The 25,431-nt window shown below is 48.5% G+C and overlaps 1 protein-coding gene across 6 annotated transcripts in view; it reads left to right on the forward strand.

Annotated features, from left to right (window-relative positions):
* Positions 1-271: 271 nt before the first annotated feature.
* The window catches only part of LOC102057925 (discoidin domain-containing receptor 2-like), a 61,223-nt gene continuing 36,063 nt past the window's right edge, over positions 272-25,431 (forward strand). Inside the window, exons 1-2 of one of the 6 annotated variants that reach the window (XM_027809483.2) lie at positions 18,361-18,489; positions 19,255-19,322. The gene's annotated coding sequence lies outside the window, so the exon portion shown is untranslated. Of the gene's footprint in view, positions 395-459; positions 589-1,031; positions 1,147-17,579; positions 17,710-18,336; positions 18,490-19,254; positions 19,323-25,431 lie in introns of those variants that run through there. The other 5 variants (XM_055720697.1, XM_055720698.1, XM_027809484.2 and 2 more) reach the window with 5 other exon arrangements.

Raw genomic sequence — 25,431 nt, forward strand, 5'->3', positions numbered from 1 at the left:
CGTGCGGACATGGGGGACACAGCCCTGAGGCACATGGGGAACTTGGGGACATGGTGGGGAGCTGAGGCAGACGGAAGATGAGGGGACACGGGGACACGGCCCCGAGGCACACGGAGGACGTGGAGACACGGGGACACAGCCCCGAGGCCCCGGGCGACGCGGCCCCGGGCGCTGCCCACGGGCGGCCCCGGCCCAGCGCCGGGCGAGCCGCGGCTCCCGCCCTCCGCGCCGCGTTGCCACAGCGACGCCCCCGCGGCCCCGCGGCGCCGCGCGCCCCCGCGAGCTGTCGCTTTAAGAGCGGCGCGGCCGCGGCCGCCCCCGCCCTCGCCCGCCCGGGGCCGGAAGGGGGCCGTAGTGCAGCGCGCCCGCCCGCCGCCGCCGCCCGGTCCCTCAGGTAAGCGCGGCGGCTCCCCGGCCCCACCCCGCCCGCCGCCACCGGGGGAGGCGCTGCCCGGGGCGGCCGCCCCGTCCCGCCGGCTGCCCGCGGGCCCGGCGCCGTGGCCGCCGCCGTCCCGCCCCGTTCCCGGCCGGCCGCTGGGCGGCCGTAAGTGCGGGGGGAGCTCGGGGCCGCTCCCGGGGCGCCTTTCGGTAAAGCCGGCGGGGCTCCGGGCCTCCAGTGGGGCAGGGGGCGCCGAGCGGGTCCCCTGCGGCCGCGCCCGGCTCCTGCTGCGGCCCGGGGCGGGCAGGGGCCGGGGCCGGGCGGGCGAGTCGCCCGGGGCTGGGGCACGCCGCCCGGTGCCGTGCGGGCTGCAGCGCGGGGCTTACTCCCTCGGCTGCCCGGGAGCGCGTAAACCTGTTGAAGCGCTACTCTGGACAGTTCGGTGTTTTCAGGCAGTAACGTGCGGCGAGAGACCTTTCTAATTAGCGCTGCCAGCAGTATTTCGTGGGGTTTCCAGCCTTTGTTAGGCCGCCGGCCGGCAGCGGGCTCAGCACCGCTCCGCAGGGTGCCCCCGCGGCGGGGGCTGCCCCCGCGCCCCGCGGCCAAGCACCGACCCGCACCGGCCGTCGCCTGCTGCCCCGCGGCTGGAGCCGCGTTGGGGGGCTCTGTGGCCCCGCCAGCAGCTGGCAGAGTAAGCTGTGCGGTGTAACGGTGGTGGCAGTTACACGCAGGTCCCACGTTCTGGTTTGTCCTCGTAAGCTTGAGAGGTGGGTGCTTGTGCTGGCCGACGGTGTCATCTGCTTGGGTTTTTTTCCCTTTGTGAAAGACTTTTTTTTTTTTTCTTTAAGTATACCTCTGTGGGAAAACTTTGGTTTTCAACTTTTTGTTTTGACCTTTTCTGGTTGATACTCAGTATTTCAGTTTCTTGTTCATCGGTGCTTTTCCGTTTCTTCCTGCTTGCGCTGGATGCGCTAGCTTGCTGTTTCTTTGGCTCACCTGGCTTCTGAATTTTCTGTAAGGGAATGGGGGATTGGGAGAAGACAAAAGTATGAGAATCTAGGACTATTTCCTCACAGCTTCTCTAGCAGCATCTTGTAAGCCAAAGGGGAAGAGGAAAGAAAAGAAAACTTGATCAAGTGGAGCTCAGGGTGCCTTGCTTTTTTGGAGGCAGAAAGGGAAAAATTTGGTGAGGGAGCAACTGAGATTTGTTTCACTTGTATTCCTCTTCTTTTGAAGTTAAAAGATAAACCAACATTTTGAAACGCTTCAGTTTTAAATGCCGAGCTCTTCTTTGTCTCTTCAACTGACTCCACTGAAAAAGAAAGTTCTTTAAAAAAGCCCTTTAGTGGCAGATCTCCAGTTGTGGAGCCAGAAGCGGTGGTGTGTGTGGGCAGAGAGGCCTTGCTGCTCTTCCATCAGCCATTCCTGCCTTCTCTCTGTGGACCATAAAATTAGAAAGGCTCTGGTGTCCGTTTAATCTGATTGTCTGCGTACTGTGGGCCGTTGAAATCAAGAGAAGCTCTGTGAATTAGCCCCCATGCCACTTGTGGCTTGCTCAGCCTGTGGGTTCTGGCCTCTGGTGTATAATTAAGAAAAGTAATTATATTTTAAGAAGGCCTGTATCTATTATCCAGGTGTGTGCTTGTTGCCTGGGCAGATGTCAGTGTGTATGAGCTTTCTTTTGCTGCTACCAAGTTATCTGTGGCCTTCTGATGGTTGTAGGCTACAGTTTGAAAATCTGCAGCATCTTAAACTTTCAGGAGCAGTCCCTGTGAGACCTTGAGGTGCTCTGTCCTTCTCCTCCCCTGCGAATTGCCCAGGTGACCTGCCTTTTCCCTTGGAGCTGGCTCCTTGCCTTTCCCAGGAGCCCTCATCTTTTTCATTCAATTCACTGTCCAGGAAAACCTTCATTTGTTGCATCTTTCCTGAATGTGGTTTTTGTGCGCAGTGACAAGCCTGGCCATGGAGAGCACAGGTCTGTGGTGAGGGACAGAGAGCCAAGAGCAACTGGAACTGGGTGTTAGTGAAAACTGTCAACTTTGCAGCGAAGGAGGATGTCCAAAACATGCAGCTGTCTATTGAGGCTTGAGGTAGCTCGTTGGAAAAGAGTGGAGATTTGGGTCTTTGAATTCTAAATAGTCATTGAGAAGAAAGTGTCAGAAAGTTTTATTAGTGTCCAAATACTGGGGAATTATCTTGGCTGGAGTCCAAAGGTGAAATGGCAGTAGGACTCTGGGATGACTTCAGGAATGCTACTTGTTGCTGCAGTTCTGCACCATTTGATGTGGTCACTCATCTTCTGAAGATGTCCTAGAGGGATTTCAAAACAGTTGAAATATGCAAGAACTGGTGTCTTAGGAGTATGCTGCTTGTTCAGGGTTTCCTGCCCTTCCTTCCTTTTGTGGTGGCTGTTTCTCAGAGAGTTTGGCTGGACTTGGGGGTCTGTGCCCTGGAGGGACCGGCAGCTTCCCGTGAGAAGACTTTTTGGGTACCAGAGAAATAGCCTAGAGCCCCTGCTGAGTGGAGAGCAGTGCAGGCAACAGTGTGCCCATCCAGGTGATGTACTTGGGGAGTGGGGCAGCTGTGCTCTGAATCTCTCCCTGTGGCTAGTCAGGCATGCGGGGGTGCTGTCAGCTGGGCTAAGGCAGCACAGGGCAGTTAGGGGCATGGGAGAGGCCTGGGCATCCAGGAGGAGAGAGGAGTTCAGCAGGGAGGTAGATCTGACAGGGAGCAGATGCCCACCACAGTGGTAAACAGCACAGAGAGAATAGTTGCCTCTGCCCTGCATGTTCTGGTTGGATCAACTTCAGGGAGATTTTCGATGAGCCTGTAGGTGAAATTCACTGTTTGATTCCCCGAATGTCCTGCTGTTCCCTTGGGCTGTTTGTATCTGCTGGTGTTTGCCAGACGTTGCCTCTTAAACTGCAGCTGTTTTTGCAGGTTCCCAGTTACTGCACAGTTGTTCTTACTGTGTTTATTTTAGTGGTTATAAACTGATTTTTAAAAAGGAGTTGGAACTTGAACTGGAAAATCTCCTTTTTCTTCTTCCCCTTCACGATTTGGTTGAGAAGCTATGCCATAGGAGGTGGCAGCTGAGCCCTTCAATATTGCCCCCCCTTTATGCTTTGAGTTTTCTGAGATGGGGGTTTCCCAGGGATTTGGGGGTGGCTGTCCTGCACCTTGATTTTGGTAGCAGACATATGTTTGGGGGGGTGTCTGATCTTGATCTAAGTAAAATTAGGAACTTGGCTAGGGAGTACAGAGCTTGATGGAGACTTTTTTGTCTCATAACATTGTTTAGCCTGTATGTTTGCAGTTGAAGAAAGCAATGTGTTTCTTTTTTCTTAAAGACACAGAGAGCAAAAAGCTTCTTTAGGGCAATATTTCAAATTGTTGTGAGGTTGAGGGTTGCGTTTGGAGCTAGAAGGTGTCACCATTGATCAAAACAGTTTCACTGTGACTGTCATCTTGCATTGTACAGGGCAAAGTCCCTCACAGTGATTCTCACAGTGGGTTTGAGAACTATGGTTTGAGGTTGTAGGTCATCTTTTTGAAGAGTCGTAAGTAGCTTTAGTAAAGGTACAAACTGAGGAAGAACTGAGTGCAGTTAACTTGATCCTCTGCTGTCATGGTATTACCTTCCCATTCTGATCTTTGCTTTCTTCTGTTTGTTTCATAACAGTTACTTTTGCAAGTTGAACTGAGAATAGGTGCTGGAAGTAGTGAATAATCACTTTGAATAAGCCATGGCTGGGAAGAGCCAAGTGCTCAGTCCTCCTGATCTCTTTTGTTAGAGACTGTTTTGTTAGAGGCTTTACTTTTTTTCTTCTGTGTTGAACGTTAAACAGTGATTTCTATGCAGGAAGTTTAAGGAAAGTCTTTCAAAGTGCTTGAATGACCAACTAGGGGCAGCTAAGAAAGGGTTGCCTGGGAGATGCTGTGGACAGCAGCTAATGCAGGGTGTGAGAGCTTGCATGGAAGAAAGGCAGGATCCTGATCTCATCTTCCCTGCCTCCCCTTTGGGGTGGAAGCGTGGTGGTCCTTCTGAAAGCTCAGGGAATGCAAATGTGACTGAGTTTGCAGGCATGAGTCACACTGCTTGTTCTACTCACTGTAGTGCTCCTTCTAAATGAACAAGGTGCAGCTGGCCCTGCAAATGTGAACAGAGTATAATCTGGGAATCAAATGCTGCACTTCATTTCCTATGTGCTTTGCACTGCTCGTGCTTCCCTGAGGTTTTCACTGGGAAAGAAAAGATACTGCCTTGTGGGGAGGGGTGCCCACGGGCAGAGTGTAAGCTTTCTGGATGCTCCTGGCAGCGTCACCGGAAACTGATGTAAAATTCTGTTACACCACTTTCAGCAATCTCAGGGTAAAGCTGGCTTCCAGTGAGCTTATTGTTCCCTTACTCCTCTTCAGAGCTCCCACTATACTGGTTATTCTTCTGTCTGGGTGTGTGTCTAGGGTCCGAGTGATAATTGTGGGGGAATACTGAAATACATACTCAGAAATTAAGAAAATGCTCTTACGCATTCAGGTCACCACTGTTGCATGTTCAATGGGTTGCTTTTCTGGATGCTACTCAACTTGCAGCTCTGAGTTTGTTCTTGCACTCTTCCAGCACCTGCTTAAAATGAGTTTGTATGAAAATGTGAGTGCTTTCAGGCTGTGGAGAATGAAAACATGATGCTCCAGTCAGGTGTTGGCAAACTGTCCTGCTGTCTGGAGTTGTATGGGAGGAGAAATGGTTTCTTGGTTGTGTGACTCCAGTGGGGAGAGAGCAGCTGGGGTTTAACAAACTGGTTAAAATAATATAGGCCCCCAAATTCTCCAGAGACATCTCTCCTTTCCTAGAAGCTTCCTTTAACAAGCTGATTTCTCAGGCTGATTGCTTGCAGATGAGATCATTCAGTGTGTTCTTCAGGGAAAGAATCTCTGAACTTAGACTAGCGAGTGAGAAAGTTTTAATACGCAAGTCACATGCCCAGTGTCCTCATGGCACATACAAAACACAAGAGACTGTGAAAGCATCCGTCTTCAGGATGGCTTTGTGCTCCAGCAAGAGCTTTCTGAATATAAATAATACCAAGGGATGCTCTCAAGTGCTGGGTCCCTGTTGCTTGGACAGCAACATGAGATAGCAAGGAAGCATTTCATCCTTCCTTAGCTCTGTTTCTCTCTTTAGTGTGTGTGGTGTTGGGATAAGGCCAAGTGAGGGAAGGCTCTCATCTGCTTTAATTCCACAGACGTTTTTCTGCTGGCTTCAGCAGAGGAATTTATGTAGAATTGATGATAGTTCTTCTGTTGATGCATGAGAACATTCTGAGCAGGGAGGACTTGATGCTGATGTTCTGCCACAGAGGATCCCACCAATCTCTGGTACCTCTCAAAAGGGATGCTGTTTTCCACTTCTCTTGATGGCAACTTGGGCTAAGGTGTACTTAATGGAAAGGCTGCTTCTTCCAAAGTAATCACAGCCATCGCTTAAGAATGTTGAAAATTAAGCAAAGCTGTTCTAAAGTGATGTTGGATGGTGTTCCCAGCACAGGAGACCAAGCTAAAAACTTTTGTTGCCAATAACTTTATAAAGTACAACCTGTTCTCACAGGCAAGGTAGAGGCGCACTTTCCTGATGCCAGGGCTCCTTTGTGCCTGAAATTACTTCTTCCAATCAAGAAGGCATTAGTTATGCAAAAAAAGATAGTATTTTTTTTACTAATACTGATTATGGAAATAAGAGTCAAGGAGCCATTTGTTCTCAATCTCTCTCTCTAAAAAAAAAGTGAAAATAAAAATTGGAATCAGACTGGGTGGGGAAAATTTCAAATCCCAAACTTGAAATCTGCTGACATTTTATGTAACTTGGAGACAGGAATGTATAAAGCAAGATGTGTTAAAAGCTCCTTCCACTCCATTTCAGTGCCTGGAGGGGAGACTCGTTCTGTGGGTCACGCTTGCTTCCTGAAACAAATAGGTGAAAGTAAATCTTACAGGTGAGCACAGACTTGGTGGTGTGGTTTTTTTCCCCTGTTGCTATGCTGCCTGTCACTTAAGCATGTCTGCTCCATGGGAGTTTATCAGAAACTCTTTTCCAATGCTTAACTTCATGCAGGAGGTGTCATGTCATTTCATGGAGGTGGAAAGTCAAGTGCACAGAGGTGGAAAACCTGTATGCATGCTCATCAAGCTTTGATATCCTTGTGTGTGGTACAGTGCAAGTTAAAATACCTACTTTCTATGTTGTACTATTTTATTCCCTAGGTAAAATAGTTGTGAACATAAGTTGCTTTGGTTCCATGTCCTAGTCACTGGCTGATACTCCCAGGATCCTTCTTTTAATGCAAAGGACTGGCAAACCACTTGTAGCTCTGAGGGATTGCAGTGAGGCTGTATATTTTTCAAACCAGCTCAAGCATTTATTTCTTAATGCTGCTCCCTGCTCATGGATGAGATCCTGCTGGGTCTGTTCATGGGCTGTCTGTCCACCAGGAGTCTGATGATTGTCCCAGGGCAGCCACCTGGGCCGAGCAGTGCATACACATGGGAGAGGATGAGCTGTACCCTGAAGAGTGCTGCCTAAACCTTGTTTTGTCCATGAAGCTTCAAGTAAGGAGCTGTTGAAACACCAGCCCACTCAGAACTAATGCTTGCAGAATGTATGACCAAGGAATTAAACTGGGTGGAGTTGTTCCAAAATTTGGATTTGGGGCCTGTCTGCTTCTAATGCAGCAGCTCTCTGGGTGTTTGCTTGGAAGGGCTCCCAGCATGGATGATGCTCTCTTGACCTGATTTGACTTTCCTTCCTTGATGCTTGGGTACTGTGCCCAAATCTCTCTGCAAAGCTCTGCAGTGCAGAGCTCTGGTGCGTGATAAACCTGAAACAAGTCAGCTCCTGTCCAGAGATCGTAGGGAGATGGATCAGCTTGTATGTGCCGTGGGGGATGGAGGAGAGGGCGAGAGGACAAGAGGCGGCACAGACAAACAAACAGTTGTGTTTCTTCCTCAGGACTGTCCTGTGTCCTGAGTCTGCCAGCTGCAATTTGGAGGCCAGAAGAAGAGGGTGGGGTATTTTCTTCCAATCAGATGAATTTTTGCAGTAAAAATGAGAAGTTAGTTCAGTTTCTCTGGGAATAGCATTTAAGGTGTAAAAATGTCCCACCCATCAGTAACAAAGAGCTGCTGAAGAACGAGCAAATACAGAGACAGGGCCTGCAGAGCACACTGCATTTGCAGCTCTTATTTTTCCTTGAATCTGGGCATGTTTCTGTTGCATGTATCATTTGGTAGTGATATCAATTATTGTGTTGCTGCCTTCTGGAGAGCTAAACTAGTCAAATGTCAGGTTTTGTTCTCTGTATTACTGCTTTATTTTGCTTGTGCTTGTTGGCTTCTACCTGTCAAAAAGTGAAAAAAACAAAACAAACCCATACAAAAAACCTGTAGCAGAAATAGCTGGAGTACCAGTATTGTCCAATGTGAAAATGTCAGCCTGTAATGAGTGCTTTTCCCTAAGCTTAGGCTGTTTCTTATGTTCCTGACAAGCTGTCACACCTTTGTACTGGGTAATGTGATCTTCCAGGAGTTTCTTTAGTTTCTGCATTGATAGTGAAGCTGAGTTGGGGGTGCTGGTGCGAATGTGCAGCGCGAGCCTCCAGTGCCATGTTGTTGTTTGGGATGAGGTGTTGGTCATGTGTGCTGTGATTTGGCTGCTGAAGAGAACAGAGCAGCAGCCATGCAGCGAGCTCCCTCACAGTTTCCGTGGACAAGGATCCCAACACTGTAAATTCATCTTGTGGACTTTGTAAGTGCATGTGTCTTGCGTTTGTCTGGATTCTGATGGATATGATTCCAATAACCCAGTCTCCCAAAGTGCCCTTCATCTTTCCATCAGTTTGATGCCATCCATCTACATACTTTCTTTCATGGTTTGGGGCAACCTGGACAGGGCTCTACTCTCAGAAAATGAGCTTTGCTGGCCAGTGCCATGTGCATGTACCATGGGAGACAGCTGGGAGGAACAGCATTGTGGCAGTTTCTCTGGTGGCCAACGACCCTCTTTTCTCTTGGTGCCTGATGCTGCTTCCCCATCACCCTCCAGACAGAGCATCGCATGTAGGCATGCTGCCTTCTTCCTGAGGACTGAACCCACCAGTGATTAGATGTGGTTCAGTCTCTGCTACGGCATTTTTTGGCCTCCTCCCAGCACTGGAAGGACACCAAATAGCAGCAGTGCTTCTGCAACCTCCCTAGAGTAAAGACTTATAGTGGGAAATGATTTTTCTAGTTGTTTCTAATGTCCTGAGAGCTATTGGCTGTCTTGCTTTTAACCTGTATTCTTGGAATAATTGCAAGCCTTTGTATTTGAACACATAGCTGAAGTTAAATGCCAAAAAGAAATCTCTTATGGCAGGTGTTAATTTGTGCAAGGACAGTCTGACGCAGTGTGCTGACCCTGTGTGAGACCTGTACAATACATCAAGGCACAGATACTGGTACTCCAGTATCCCTGCCAGTACAGAATTAGCCCTGATTGTGTCAGTGCCGACATACTTAACCAAGCTTTTAATATAATCTAGAAGGATCTCTTCAGAGAAACTTGATGCAAGTCTTTCATAAAACCGTTGGCAATAATTATTATGCCTCTTCTCATTTGCTGTCACAGAATGATGGAAATACTGGTTGGAAAGGACATCTAGAGATCTTCAGCCTGACCTCCTGCTTGAAGTGGGACTGTCTCCAGTGTGTGATCGCCTCAGCCGTAGCTTTGTCTGGCCAAGTCCTGAAAACGTCCGGGGATGGAGCAGTGTACCATGCCGGATCAGCTTTTGTTTGCTTTTGCTTGAGAGTTGTACCTAGAGAACCACCTTATGGTGTGTTATGCATTTAAGTTTGAATTACCTCATCCTGCTGGTTTAAAAACATTTAAGTGAACAGTTAGGAAACGTCCCAGTAGGGCTAATAGTGTAACATGTCTGAATCCTTCAGTCTTTTCCATGCTAGTATGGGAAATATGAGCAGACCCTAGTGCTGTTTCTGCAGGAAAAGGCAGGGATCCTGTTAGGTGGTTTTCTCATGTTTGCATGGGGTGTTACAGGTGAAGCAGTGCTTGTAGGATCTATCCTGCTGTTGGAATGAGCGTATGGGTGTTTCCCCCTTGGTATTAGCTGTGGTGCTTGCCCAGATAGGAGCTGCACTGGGCAGGAGGGGCAGGAGGAGCACTGTGAGCATCCTTTGCCCTGAGGCGAGTGTGGGATTGGTGCCAGCCAGCTGTGCGCCCAGGCTGAGGCCACACATACACAAGGCATGCAGCTGCCTTTTATCTACCCTCCCCAGCCCCTCACAATGGGAGGAGAGGGTTTTCCCCAGAGCCTGCTGTGTTTATTTCAGAAAAAATACCAGGTCATGAGATCAGTGTGCCTGCTGGAGTGCACATCTAAGTTGCCTATCACGGCCCTGAGTATTAACGGGAGCAGAAGAGCTCTCTACATCTGAGAAGTAAACTTGCCTTCAGAAATGCCACAAGCTTCTGGACGCAGTGGGTGTCCGTGAATGGCATGTAGTCAGGCCAGACCAGAGGCCTGCTGCTGCGTCTGGGCTGGATTTCTTCAGACAAAGCTGCAGATTGCAACACCCTTATACTTAGGCCAGGAGGCCTTGCTTGGAGGGGAAATGGCTGAGATGCAAGGAGCTGCTGAGGAGGTGGAAGCTTCCTTAGCCAAGGCCTTGTTGCTAGACTCAAGTCTGGCTGCATCCCTGGACTCTGCATACCCTCATGTCACGGGGAGATTCAGAAATTGTGTGTGCTTCATTGGCACTTGAAAGGGAGAGCTGCTGTGGGATGGTTGTGATCTTGCTTGGCACTGTCTTCTGCTCTGGAGATTCATGTTGTTTTCCTTCAGTGCAAACCAGCCGTCGTGTCAGAAGTCTGGTCATGTGGAGTGAGCAGCAGCGTCCTTGGGTGGGTTACAGATTCTCACTTGCGCCATGCAGAGGGGCCCTTTGGTATCCTGCCCGTCTGAACCGCGTGCCCGGGAGCATGCTCCTGCCTTTTGTTTCCATACCAGAGGCAATGAAAAGGGCTGGGAGCATGGGCTTCTGCAGTCTTCTGGTTATTTGAAGATGATAGTCCTGCTGAGGAATCGCAGAAATGTGGTGACTACTGTTGTCAGCTGCTCTCTGCATGCTAGCTTCGGACAAAAGCGCGGAGGTCAGGTTTGGGGTTGTATGGTTGGAGGGTGCTGGAGCAACAGCTGTACAGGGCTTCAGGGGTGGCAGCTAGAGGCTGACTTTGGCTGACAGCTCTTCTTATGCCACCAGTTCTTCCATGCACCACTTAACTGTTGCAGGGGTCTGTCTTTGTGCATGACAAGCGGAGGAGCTGGAGCAGCATTGCTACAAGCTGAGCTTAGCCCATTTGTTTTAGCGTCCCTTGCTGGAAAAGCAAATGGCTGGTGCTGAATCTCCCTTCCCGTGTGCTGTTCCTCCTTGCTGAGGCTTATAGCTTTTGGTTTGCTTTGGCTTTCTGCTCATTCTCGCAGTCTCTGGAATAAAACCTCCAATGAAGGAAGCTGATTAGCTTTTCTCTGAGCTGGATTTGGAATTAACACTCAGACATTGGTCTTCTCGGATCCCCATGGCTTGTACTTTTTGAGGTGAAATATGCCAACACAGTTTCACCCAGGAAGCTTCTGGGGGAGAGGAACAGACTTGGGAAAGGATCACTGCAGGTGGGATAGCAGGGCTTTGCCCCCAGCAGTCCTGGCACCTGTGCAGCTCTGCTTGTCAGAACTCTCCTTATACTGCCTTCCTTGCTCCAAACTCATTACTGGGATAGAGGGCGGAGAGAAGGACATGAAGCACAATGCTCAGGATATTAGATATTATCTAGTGTTTCAAGAATAAAGGTCAGCTTTGAAAGAGGCCTTGTGCCTGCTGTATATATCAATTGCTTCCAGGGATTAGATATCAAAAGCCCAGAGCAGAAGCTTTACTACCTCATGGGAGTTGAGCCCTTCCTTGGAGTGGCAGTGCTTGCTGTTGCAGGACACCAGAGGGTACTTCGCAGACAAAAGCGAGGCAAAGAAGCTGGAGAGATCCTGCCTGGGCTGCTCCCAGTGTCCAGGGATAGGGAGGGATGTCTGCTTGCAGATGATGGTTTCCTCTGCCCCTTTCTCACAGTTGCGTCAGCAAAGATGGCCAGGGAGAGTGTTTACAAGTGTGTCCTTGCTGAGTGCTGCTGCTGCTCTGTGCCAGGAGTTTATTCCTTGTCTAGATGATGTTCACTGGGGCTCTGTCATAGCAACTGAAGCTAAATTGGTCTCACTCCACTTGTTCTGACCTGGGGGTTTAAGTACTACTTTCCTTCTCTCTACTCTCATCCCCAGCTTTGAAGCAGCCCATGATGTGGCAGCTGGGGACCATGTTTAGAAGACGGGAGGCTGCTGCTGCTGTTAGGATCTTTCCTGGTAGTATTAGAGCTCTGAGTGAGATTTTGGGGGCTGGAGGGGAGTTGTCATTCCTTCATTGCCACCTCCCCAGTCACTTACCCCTGGGTGAGGGAGCCATGATGGCAAAGTGATGCTGAGGCTGCCTCTGCTCCCATGTCCCAGTAGGACAGGGCTTCACTGAGCAGCTGCCTGTGTGCCCAGAAACAAGCAGCTTGGCTTAGCTGCAGAACTTTATCTGTTGAGGCATGAGGATGTATCTATCCTGTGGCTGGACCAGAGGCTGTGCTTGTTGTGGTGATGTAGCAAGTTGCTGAGGGGCAGAGGAGACTCCACACTGCTGTGGTGTTTGCCCTGTTGAGGACCCTCATCATCTCTCTTCAGAGCAGGAAAGGTTTCCTTGGCATGGGATGGGAGATGTGTGGTGGAGCGCGAGTGCTCCCCTTGTGCCCTGTTGTCTCTTACACCACTTGAGGAGGGTTTGTCCCACATCAAGTCCCATGTATGTCACGACATGAGCTATGTTGTAATCTCTGAGCTGCCTTCTGTTATCCTGCACAGCAGCTCTAGTCGGTACCTTGTATGTAAGGGTGGTGGTGTCAGTATTTCTTAAAGGATATCACATATGCGTCCCAAACTTGTCCTCCCCACTGTGCCAAGCTCTGCCCTGCTTTCCTCTTTCCCAGGTTTACAGCTGGAAGTGGATTTCTTTGCAGTGAGAGGATGGTACTAGCAGAGCTAGGCTGAGCAGATGTTTCAGCTGGGGTAGGGTGGGAGTGAACATGCCCTCACATCATGGTTAAGGGCAGAAGAGGGCTGTAGGGGGTAAACAAAGCACTTTTACAGCAGGCTGCTGTGTTGCATCAAAAGTTCCTGGAAAGATGATAGGTGGGAACTGGCTTTCACCACCTCTCACTGAAAGAATAAAAAGCTTGAACATTGTGCAGGTCCAGTCCTTAGTGGGACTGTCCTGTGCTCTTCAACTCCTTTGTCCCTGCTTAGCCATAGGCTGCTCAAGTGATGGCCTGGTCCTGTCTGATATGAGATATTGGTGCTTACTGGGGTCACTGGGCCCTGCTGTTGCCTTCTTGGATAAAGGCAGGTAGAGGTCCTGCCGTAGCTGGGCTAGGTGGGTGACTGGAAGGCAAGGAGTATAAAGGCCATGGAGCAGAGCCACTGCAGAAGGACGGGTGGTCTGGTGTATCACCGGCGCAGCCTGTGCTGCTGCTGCTTCAGGAGAGGCCTGGCAGAAAAAGCTTTTAGGTGTTTCTCTAATTAGTGTTTTCCTTATTCTCACTCAGGTATGTATCCTTGTCTCACCGCTGGTAACTGAGACAGTTCTCTGGCTGCAAGTCACAGGTCTAGTGCGTGTCTCTTGACATCCATTTCTATAGTGGGGTTACGTAGCTTCTCCTCTGCAAGAACCTTGTGCTTGGTACAGAGGAGGGATCTCAGGTGTTCAATGCTGTCTGTCTGTCTTGAGGTGTTTCTCTAGTTGTCTTCACCTTAGCATCAACATGCTCGTGGGTGTTCCTTCATTTATTTCTCCCACTGCCACCTGATCAGGCAGTGGCTCTGGGACAGCAAAAGGCAACTTCCTGATTTCAGTGTGAACAGCTCACTAGTTCATCACCCACAAATTTCAGCTGTGCTATTCAGTATAGCAGGTTATTTTTAAGCACTGGATGAAAATAAGCTGCTTTTAAAGCCTGTAGAAACATTTTCAAGGCATAATCTTCTGTTTTCTGAGACCGTCTCTTATCTCTTAGAATGCTTTTGAAGTACTTCTGGGATTTATGATACTGTGTAGATTCCTTAAAAACAGCCAGATTGTCCTGCATTGGGGTAAACAAGCTTTTGTGTCTAAATTTCTAGATGGAATTTACTATCTGCTAATGGGTCTTCATCTGTTAGTGGGACAGATTTTTTTTATGAAGCCAAACATGATCTGTTGGAGAAACTGTAAAAATGCCAGCCCTGGCCTGAGCTGCTGGTTCTGCTCCCTTGCTGTTTGGAAACTTGCTCATGCTGCAGAAAGCTGTTCTATGCAAAATCAAAACAGGGTCTGTTGATGTTATTTCTAGTCCTTTGAGAAGATGACTTACTGGTCACATGTGCTGCTATGAGGTCATTAGGAAGTTTCTCAAATACACAATTTGAGAACCGATGACGCTATTGCAGAAGTATGCTCCCTCTGCGATGTGAGATGCAAAACTCTCTGAAGTACTTCAGTTTGTAATAGCTCTGAGTGGGATCTGTTATTGTGCATATTTGGGCTCATTCCAGTGAAAAAAGTGTTTTCTGCTTTGCTTCATCCTTAGATTGATTAGTGAATGTATAGCGTGGGATCAAGTTACATTTCAGAGGGCATCCAGCAGAGAGCCTATTTCTATGTTGAAGTGCTGAAGGCATCAGTGAGTAACTGCAAGATCATCAGTTTTCTAGCAGTGCTTTGTGTGTCTATGGCGCTGTCCTTCCCCAGGGAAAGAAGCTACTCAGATCTGTTTGGACTTGGGCCATTGCTCTTCCCAGGGCTGTGGGAGAATGGGAAGCTTTCTGTACAGCCTTGATGTTGCTTATGTGATGTGCATCTGCTTTGATGCTTTTATTGGTGTCCCTCCTGGACTCCCTGTTCCTGGATGTCTAGCAGTACCTTCTGTCACAAACTGCCCTGTGTCCTCCAAAGGGAATTGTTCTGGTCCCAGCTTACCCCAGGGGCCTGTATCCAGCTTGGTCCCTGTGCATCATGATGTTGACAGGGCAGGCATCCTTATTTTGGCAGGAGAGTGCCTTGTAAGTGTGTTACCTGAATCAGTAACACAATCGTGGAGTAGGGCTTCCCAACCAGGAAAGGTTCTCATACCTTTCCACCTCCACCCTACTGCTGGTCATTGTGTTTCTGTCCCAAACCATCTATGAGCCTTAGGGATTGTCCCATCCCTCTGAGATGATTAACACACTCACACATGGACAAATTACCCAGGGGCAAAAAAGTAAATAGTTTTCTGTTCTTGGTATGGAGGGGTGGATTGTGTGGCTGAGATGGCATAAGGAGGAAGATGGGAGCATTTGGCTGTATGTGACCATGGCTTACAGCTGTATTTTCCAGTTGGCACTTAGTGTGGGCACAGGGTAGTTCATGTCTGCTTCCTTTTTTCTTTTGAATACCTGCTGTAGTTTAACCCCAGCCAGCAACCAAGCACCACACAGTTGTTTGCTCACTCCCCCCAGTTGGGATGGGGGAAAGCATCAGAAGCGTAGAAGTGAGAAAACTTGTGTGTTGAGATAAAGACAGTTTAATAAGCAAAGCAAAAGCCTGGCACACAAGCAGAGCAGAACAAGGAATTCATTCACCACTCCCCATGGAAGGCAGGTGTTCAGCTGTCCCCAGGCCAGTAGGGCTCAGTCACATGTAATGGTGACTTGGGAAGGCAAACGCCATCACTCTGAATGTGTTGTCCTGTGTCCCATGCCCCCCCCCCAAATCTTCCTTCTTCCTCCAGCTTTACATGCTGAGCATGATGCTGTATGGTGTGGAATATCCCTTTGGTCAGTTGGAGTCAACTGTCCCATCTGCATCCTCTCCCAGCTCCTTGTGCCCCTCAGCCTGCTTGCTGGCGGGGTGGGGTGAGGAGCAGAAGAGGCCTTGACTCTGTGTAAGGATTGTTCAGCCGGAACTAAAACTTCCCCTCTTATCAGCACAAATGCAAAACACAACTCCTGCTAGCTACTGTGAAGATAATTAACTCTACCCCAGCCAAAGCCCTGGACTTCAGGTGAGCGGACTTTGGCCTGTTCAGGGCTCTGCTTGGTAGCTGACCATGGGATAAAGCCCTGGAGGGACGAGGGGCCCAAGAAAGCTGGTTGATACGCAGGGATCACCTCCACCTCCTCCGAGTTCAGGAGTGGTGCATCCCAACAAAGAGGAAGTCAGGTAAAAATGCCAGGAGGCCTGCGTGGATGAACAAGGAGCTCCTGGACAAACTCAAACACAAAAAGGAAGCCTACAAAGGGTGGAAACAAGGACGGGGAGCCTGGGAGAAATACAGAGAAATTGTCCAAGCAGCCAGGGGTCAAGTTAGGAAAGCTAAAGCCCTGGTAGAATTTAATTTGGCCAGGGATGTCAAGGGCAACAAAGAAAGCTTCTATAGGTATATCGGTGATAAAAGGAAGACTAGGGGAAATGTGGGCCTTCTCCAGAACAAAATGGGAGATCTGGTTACCTGGGATGTGGAGAAGGCTGAGGTATTCAACAGCTTCTTTGCCTTTGTCCTTATGGGCAAGTGCTCTGGCCACACTGCCCAAGTCGCAGAAGGCAAAGGCAGTGACAATGAAGAACTGCTCACTGTAGGAGAAGATCAGGTTCAAGAACATCTAAGGAACCTGCAGGTGCACAAGTCCATGGGACCTGATAAGATGCCTCTGCGGGTCCTTGGGGAAGTGGTGGATGAAATGGCTAAGCCACTATCCATCATATTTGGGAAGTTGTGGCAGCCCCGTGAAGTTCCCACTGACTGGAAAAGGGGAAACATAACCCCCAATTTTAAAGAGCGGGGAAAAAAGGAAGACCTGGAACTACAGGCCAGTCAGTTTCACCTTGGTGTCTGGCAAGACCATGGAGCAGATCCTCCTGGAAGCTACGCTGAGGCACATGGAAAATAAGGAAGTCATTGATGACAGCTGATACAGCTTTACTAAGGGAAAATTGTGCCTGACTGATTTGGTGGCCTTCTGCGATGGGGTTACAGCATTGGCAGATATGGGAAGAGCAGCTGATGTCATCTACCTGGAATTGTGCAAAGCATTTGACACTGTCCCATGTAATATTCTTGTCTCTAAAGGATGTCTCCATGGAAAGACATGGATTTGATGGATGAAGTACTTGGTGGATAAGGAACTGGCTGGATGGTCACACTCAAAGAGTTGCAGTCAATGGTTTGATGTCCAGGTGGAAACTGGTGACAGGTGGTGTTCCTCAGGGGTCTGTACCGGGTCCGGTGCTGTTTAACAGCTTTGTCAGCAGCATGGACACTGGGATTGCGGGCACCCTCAGCACGTTTGCTGACAACACCAAGCTGTGTGCTGTGGTTGATGTGCTGGAGGGCAGGGATGCCATCCAGAGGGACCTTGACGGGCTTAAGCGGTGGGCCTGTGCAAACCTCATAAAGTTCAGCAAGGCCAAGTGCAAGGTCCTGCATGTGGGTCAGGGCAATCCCAAGCACAAATACAAGCTGGGTGGAGAACAGATTGAGAGCAGCCCTGAGGGGAAAGACGTGGAGGTGTTGGTTGGTGAGAAGCTCACCATGGCCAGCAATGTGCACTTGCAGCCCAGACAGCCAACCAAATCCTGGGCTGCATCAAAAGAAGCGTGACCAGCAGGCTGAGGGAGATGGCGTTCCTCTCAAATCCCAGTGGCCTTGTCACCCAGGTGAGCGTGGCCCCTGGCTGCTGCACCCCAGGGCTCTCCAGCGGCTGCAGCAGTAGCTTTGCAGCAGAGCCCGGCTGTGGGCAGGGGTGGCAGCTGGAGGGTGGTGTGGCAGCCCTGTGGCTGTGCCCTGTGGTGGTGCCTTACTGGCATGTGTGGGTGCTTGCCCCAGGGTGCCCGCAGCCTCCAGGTCTGGGAGGCCACATCAGTGCCTCCTGTGGCTCCATCTGCTGTGCTTCTGCTTGTCCTGCCACCATGGAGCCTCAGCAATGTCACCTGCCCGTGTCACCTGTCACCCTTGGTAGTTATCTCTGCCCAACTGCCACGTTCTGGTGTTGAGTTTTGTGTTTTCTCTCTATTTTTAAGTGGAAAGGAAATGAACGTGGTGTCGTGCAGCTGTGTGACAGCTGGGTTTGTGATCTTCACTCCTGTGGGACCCCAACCAGAGGAAACCAGTAGAGGTGAGCTGTTGTGATGAACATGCATCGAGCCCTGGCGTCACTGCCCTCTTCCAGGAAAGCCTTTGGAAGCAAAAGTCCAAATGTCTGAGAAGTGCCCCCACTCTGCTCTTTGCTTGTGATAATCCCGCCGGCTGGACTTGCTTAATAAATGACTAGTTCTGTCTCTGCTTTTTACCTTTCCCCCATGGACAAGACGGGCTGGTGAAGAGCATGAGGAGCACGGCGGGGTGATGCCTCTGCCAGGATTTTTCCCGCGAGCGCAGGGAGCAGTGTTAAACAAGAAGGTGCAAGCTGGCTCCATGGTGCTGTGCTGGGGCCTGGCTTGCCCCTGGGACTACACGGGCCCTGCTTCCTGAGCAGGAGAGCTGCTTTATGTTGTGGTTTTACTAAATGAATTCAAAGCTTGGCCTTCCTCCAGGCGAAGTCTGGGCCAGGTGCCAGCGGAGCAGCCCCTAGGGAGAGCACTGGAGCAAGGAGGGGCCAACAGCAGGGAAGAGCAGAGGAATCCAAGAAGGCAGATTTGCCTAGAAAACAGCTCTGTTTCCATCTGCTCGGTCAGGAGTTGCTATAGGAACTGGGATGATAGAGGCAGGGCCATCTCCTGGGCCTGTCTGTGTGTGTGGAGGGAGGGAGGAGGGAGGAGTTACTCAAGTTTGAACATATCATATGTGCTGGTGGAAAGTTGCAAAGAATGTCGAAACTACAGCCTGGCTCAACCTGTGGAGTTCAAAAGAGACATGGCAGTTGTTCCCTGTGCTCAGCAGGCCCCGGGCAAGGCAGGTAGGGTCCTTTCGGCTTAACTCAGCTTGCGGTCGGCTCTTTTCTGTTGTTGGATAAAGCACAAATGCCTTCGGAGACTTGCTGGAGGTGGAGGGGGGTTTGTAGAGGTGGCAGTGCTGGGAGGTGAAGGCTTTTCTCCCTGGGCTGGAAGGGAGACTGTGGCTCTTTGCACCTTGTTTTTCATCCCACAGCTGTGGGAGGGTTTGCACATCGTGGGTATTCCTGCAGCGTTGCATGCCCACGGCCCTCTGGGATTTGTGGGATCTTTTGTTGGGTAGAAATGTGAAGCTGGCTGGTGTCGTCCTGCTGGACAGAAGTGGTTTCTGGGGCTGTGGCTCTCTGGGAAAGCCCATGGTGTTTGAGCTGACAATCAGACATGCTTGCCTGAAATGTTTCAGGGCTAAGACTGAGTCAGATATGCAAAAGCTGGAGCTGGCAGCGAGTTGCTTGTGGACGGTGGGAAAGTGGGGAGGACACGTTCCTGCCCTCTGAGCCCAAATGACTCCTGCCCCATGTGAGTTTTGTGGCTGTGTTGCCTGTGTTCACTCACCTCTTCTCTTGAGGAGATGCAGAGCTCTTGACGCACCTACTGCAGTTTTTGTCACTGTCAAACTTTCTCAGACTCACATTGAGCCTAAAACACAGGAGTGTGAATGCGCAGGAAACTGCTTCTGAGAATCCTTGTTTTTAGGGTTAACGGTGGGGCTCTCCAGTAGCAGCCCTTCCAGATAAAATCTAATTTCCCCAATAAACCCATTTTTTTAGGTGCTGAGAACTTTCCAAAATAGCTGTGTTTCTACCAGAGCATTCCAGGATCGCTCACTGCTCCACAGGTATTTATTTAATAGGTTTGGGTGAAATTTCATCTGCCCTTTTTGTGTCACTGAGGATTATCTCTGCTGAAAAAAAAAAAGTGGGTAGTGTTGTTTCTCTTTTTGAGAAGCTGCACAATAAGCTGCTGAAAACTGAAATGCGATCTTTATACACAGATGCGAAGCTTGCCAAACTGGATTAGATCACAGCCCACCTACTCAGGCACCCATCTTATCTCAGGCAGTGGCTCCTTGGCACATTGCGCATAAAAGCCCGAGAGCTTCAATGCAGACACATGTGGAATAACTTGCCTGCATAGGAGATAACTTTCTGGCCATGTTAATTACTGGTTTGCTTATGCCTGGCTAGATGAAAATTTATATCTAGTGTACTCTTTTACTCTGCTAATGGAATCGCAGATGTTCTTATTATGTAGATCCACTTCCAATATTTTATTGAATTACTCCCACGTTGCTCTGTGGCAGTATGTCCCAGAGGCTTCATGTGCATGGTATGCTGTGGAATTTCATTTCCTCAGTTTTAATTTGTTGTTTTTTGATTTCAGTTGATTTTCAATATGGAAAAGAGGTAAATGGGATCCTTTTTTTGGTCTAGGCGTCATTATTTTATGTACTACTTTTTTTTTTCCCCTTAATCTCTCCTGTTTCTCTCATCTTTGCCTCAATCCTAGGATTTTTGTACAGCTACCTGCCTTCTGTGCAATTGCTAAATCTTATTACTACTTTGTGAGTCCTGTTTTCTGGTCTGCCTTGAGAAAATTTGATCAGAATCAGCCATTCTGACTTTCCATAGCTGTGAAATATTGTGAGAGGTTTTTCAGTGTTCCTGTAGTTTCCTATGTTTATAAGGAAAACATTTGGTTTAATTGTTTGAAATACATTGTGGTAAGCACAGATCTCTAGGCTGTCTATAGTCATGCTAGGTATTTTGTTGGAACATTTAGTTAATTGAAATTTCATCTCTGTACATGAGAAGTTATATTTTATCTTGTAGACTTACACTAGTAAGGAGTAAACCCAGCAGAACGTAGGTAGACCAGTCTGGAAATACTCACTGGAGTTTGCAGGCTTGCTGCAGCAATTTCAGTGGTTCTGTAAGCGTTGCCCCTCACTGCTCCCATCTTTGCCAGGCACTTAGTAAATTAAACTTTGAAAATGTGTTGTGTAGTTAAGAGATTTTGCTGAAGCAGGATGTAACCCTGTGCGTACCCAGACTTTGCTTTCTTGGTTAGGTGTGCTGATGCACGTTCTGCTTAGCCTCTGAAGTGATGCACACTGAGGACACGACCTGCCTTGTCCTCGCTGGTGCAGGCCAGTGTTAGGGAGGGCAGCCACACTTCCCGCTTGCTGCAGTTTGGTATTTGGAGTTATTTCAAGCTGTGGAATGCATTAAATGATGATAATTTTTGCTGCTTTCTGATATTGGAAAAGCTTCTTCGAGTTTGGTCTACTTTTGTAGAGATATGGCATAGCTTTTTGCATTCATAAACATTTTTTTGGTAAGACTCCAGCGGAACCAGCAGTGCTTCTCGAGTGAAGGGTGAAGTCTGTGTGCCAGTGACAGGTGCACTGAACTTTTGTTTTATGAATACGAAGAGACGTTTTACAAAACTCATAAAACGCAGCTTTTTGTAGTATCAGCATTTCTGTGGTGGTTTGATGGAAACTAGATGGCCAGCTAAATTAGTAGATGTTCCAAAATAGTGTTTCTGGTTTGATTTTTCACTGAACCATCTCTTAGTTTGGCTTCCACCCTTGCAAAAATCAGCAGCTTCTCAGCTTGGTGCTGGGTACTACGTGCTGCTGTATGCAACTTTGTTTGCTTCTCTTCTGGTTTTGCAAAGAGTCTGTTCCAGTAATCATGTTTTATTTTTTAAAAAGAACCCACTAGGAGCAATTTGGGAAAAAAAAAAAAGGTGCGGATAAATAGCTGTTACTGTGAAGTATTTTGGAAGGTAGGCAATTAATAAGGAAAGCAGAAGATAAGTGAAAAAGCATAGCAAATACATCTCAGGGCACTGAGAAATATTTTGATATCTGTATAACAAAACAAATTTCATCCATGGTGTTTATATTGTTGGGAAAGCTTAAAAATACCCAACTGATTGCTAATAACAATACTGAGCAGCAAAATGTTTCCTGTGTTTGGGGAGAAGCTGGATGATGTATTCTCCTTTATGAGAATATGGAAATAACCTTCCATTACACTGGTAATGAGGGAGGGTGTTAAACACAAGATAACATTTAAAAGTCTTTGGAACTTGAGCAAGATTGGAACCTGTTTGTTTAAAACAAACTGGCAAAGCAGCTTTCTGAATCCTGCCTGCTAATGTGTAATAAATCTGGGAAGACCGAAGGAGTTCCAGAAGTTTGGGAAAACGTAAATGTAGCAGTGTTTTAAAACAGAGTGGGAGCAGGTAACCAACAGGTGGTTGAGACTAACCTCCATAACCTCCATCCAGAGCGAGATCTGAGGAAACCAGTGCATTCCTAAATCAATGTCAAATTAAAGAAAGAACATGCTCAGTGATCCATGTGCTCTGATGGAAAGCAGATCACGTCCGAAAAGTCTTCAGATTGTGGTTTTTAATGAGATTCCTGTACTGGTTGCCAAAAGTAACTGCATTGACATCATATATCTGGTTCCTAAGTTCCCTGCTGTTGACCAAACGCTGCTGCTCCTGGGAAGCAGAAGAGGCTGTGCTTTGGAAGTGGGGGCAAGTCAGGTCCCTGGGGCAGCTCCTGGGTAGCACTGTGAAGGCAGGTCCCCCTTGCCCTGGGCAGGGTCCCATCTCTGGCATATCCTCATGTCCTGCCGGGGTGCCTCACCACTGCTGGTAGCTGGTGGGCTCTGAGCTGAGAAACACCTTCCTGAGCAGTTCTGGTGGTATCTGGCTTTTGTTTGCTGTTAGCGTAACCAGTCCCTGCCCTCTTGCTTGCTAATGTGGCAATATCTCAGCTTCCATTTGGCTGATCAGTATGATGTTGAATAAGTAGATTTAGAAAGTGCCACCTGATACCACTCAAAAATAGTTACCGGTGGGAATGTGATCCGTGCAGTGTCTAAACAGAGGGCTGTGGAGTAGTGCTCTAGTATCACTATGGGACAAACTCCGTTATTCCCTGGTTTGCCCATGAAGAAGCTGGTGGGAGTCGTAGCAAAATCTGGCCAGAGCTGCTCCACTGCCTGGGTGGAACCTCGGTCTCACGAGTGGTGACTTGGGAGCAAATTCTAAGTAACTTAATACTGAAATTTGGCTTCGCTGAGGAGGCTGATGGTGGTTTAGTCAGGACAAGAGAAGGCTGTGGGATGTCTAAGAGCAGATTATCAAGATGACAGAAACAGCCTTTTACTGAGGTGTGTAGCAGGAGGGTTGACAGTTATCTTCAACTGCAGTAACAGGAGGTGCTGTCCTAGTGTAAGGAGGCGTGAAGTTTTCCCTCCGCAGACAGTCAAGCAGTGGAAGAGGTTGTCCAGAGAGGTGGAGGAGCCTCCATCCTTGGGGTTTTTTAAGACCCAGCTGGACAAAGTCCTACATAGGCTGCTCTGAAATTGGTGCTAACACTGCTTTGAGCAAGAGGTGGGATTAGATGTTCTCCTGAGGATCTCCTCCAGCCCGAATAATTCTGCAACTCGGTAACCTGATCTCCTTTAGAATACAAATTCGAGTACAGTTAAGTAAAAGGTTATGGTGGAGCCCCTTGAGAGTGGGGAGGGAGGAAGGTGGTTTAGATTGAGTGCTCTTAATATTCCATCTGTCACCTGTGTGGTTAACATGTCATATATATGGTTGCTATGTGAGACTCACAGTGGAAGATTGTAGTTCTTGAGAGGACTATTGCTAACTTGTAGTTGATATGTTTTAAGGATAGTGTAAAAAAAAAAAAAAAAGAAAAAAAGCTGGAGAGATGCCAGTGTAATGAATAGAGTGAAAATGTCCATGTGCCAGGTGCTCTCTGGTGCCTGTTCTGTGTGGGAAGGAAGCTCTGGTAAGGGTAAGGGACAGTGATCACCACTGCTTGGGCACATGGAAGAGAATTAATTGCAACTTCTGGTTTGTGCACATCTTTGGTTTTCCTGCTGCTTCTGTCATATGGAAGCAATGGGCCTGGAGGCTGCTTCTCAGTTGAGGGGACCTGTGTTTTGGAGGGCTTGTTGGAGTGCATGAGGCTCACCCTGCCCCTGCTGCTGGGTTTAGGGTTCCTGGGGGATGGTGTGCATTCATGTCCTGTGTAGTGTTGCAGCGTGCCTGGCACTTCTGCCTGGGTCATGGGAAGTACCTCCAAGTTCCTCAGTTGAGATAAGCACAGTGTACTCTTGCCCTGGGGTTGATGGGGAAGGGTGTCTGTGTTTTTGGATTAGTTGAGCGAAGAACCACCAATAGTTAGTATGGTGAATTTGCATTTCCTTATCTTTGGCTTTGCATTTCTAATAGTTTCTAATTTTGGTTTCTACTTTGGTTTCTAACTTTGCATTAAATTCATTTGTTCGTTTATCCCAAAGTCTGGGTTTGTGTCAAAAGTGCTGTCTGCAGTTTTACAAAGTGAGGACACCCCACTCCTGTGGGGCTGGCCAACAGGCAATGGGAAAATGCTGAAAGATTTGTGGGTCTCCAACTCTTCTGCAAAAACACAACACCTCCAGGCTGTAGATAAGGTACTCGGTCATGTTTGAGTCCATGGGCTGAACCTTCTCCCAGTATTAAATGGTGATGTCATAGGTGACTGGAATGCTGTTTTTCTCCTAAAATTTAGCAAGAGTGAGGTGTCACTTTTTTTTTTAGAATAGCCCTTTTAGATGTTTGGTTACAATGTGGAAAAAGATTCAAGCCCTCCTCAGGGCATTCCTGTCACCCACCCCTCAAGAGGGTGACAGTAAAGTACACCCAGACCTTGATGTTCCCATCCTTCTGCCAGTGCCTGAGACACAGCTGTGGTGGCCCTGTCCCTGCCCTGAGTGCCACTCCTGAATATGGTGGTCTTTTTCTTAGCCCCACGTGTTCTTTTGTGTCTCTTGTGATGACAGGTTGCTTTTATCTGTCCAGCCTTGTTGCTGCTTTGGACATGGCTTTGTGGTGTCACTGTTCTTGCCCTATGTCCCCCACCGCATTCCTAACATTGTCATGGGTTTTTACTCTTTCTGCCCATCTCTGTTGGTGCCTATATCCAAGATGTCCTGTTGCAGCCTTGCACTTCATGCCAGAATCTTGCTGGGCTGGCCCAGCTCCCCTGTTACTGTCTAGCATGTTGATTTTTGGTGTCACTGTTTGCACTTGGGTTTGTCCAGGTGTCACCCATGTGTCATGCAGAGGCCTCTCCCTGTGCTGCCTGGTTGACTGAGTCTAGGGATGGCTAGAGACCATACTCTCAGTGCACCTAAGGGACAACTTGTTGCTGCCTTCTCACAGGGCTCCTGCACACGTGGTGTGGCTGCCTTGATACTGGGCTCATCTGTTCACCCTCCAGTGGCTCTGCTGGAGTGGGTGGTCACCTTCTCACGCCAGCAGTGCTGCTCTACTTTTTTCCAATGTTGTGGCAGTTGGTGCCACTAGAAGATACTACCTTTTCTTAAGGTTACTATCCCCATGCACTCTTAGCGTGATGTTGAGTTGCAAAGGCAAAATCTTTGTTCCTGTTGAATAGGAATGCGTAGAGAGGAGATGACTGGGGCTTAAAAGCTCTCTTAAAAACTAAAAATTGATACCAGCAGCAAGAATTGTAAACTAAGCAAAACATTTTAAGAAGCGATCAGAATCCTTTGTGCTAAGCATTTTCTTCAACAGATTGTTTGGTCCAAACTGGAGCTGCATGGGCTGTAAAGTATGTGCTCCAGAGGAAGACTGCTGGGTTTGGGGTATCCCAGGTTAATTCTGAGGCAGAGAAGTGTTCCACCATCATGCTAGAGCTAGAAAAATAGAAATCATGCTTTCCAGCCTCTTATTCAGACTTCAGATATTGCCCCATGAATTCCTTTAGGAATGCTAGGAGATACCATGCAATCCTCCTAATAGTTTCTGAACCTCTTCTGAGGAAACTTTGATTTAGGGTAGGTCCTCTTGTAACACGTGGTGTGCATCATACATGCAGAGCTGTAAGTATCCATCACAAC

This window comes from Falco cherrug, chromosome 9, assembly GCF_023634085.1.
Source record: "Falco cherrug isolate bFalChe1 chromosome 9, bFalChe1.pri, whole genome shotgun sequence".
In the NCBI taxonomy this organism is placed as follows: domain Eukaryota; kingdom Metazoa; phylum Chordata; class Aves; order Falconiformes; family Falconidae; genus Falco; species Falco cherrug.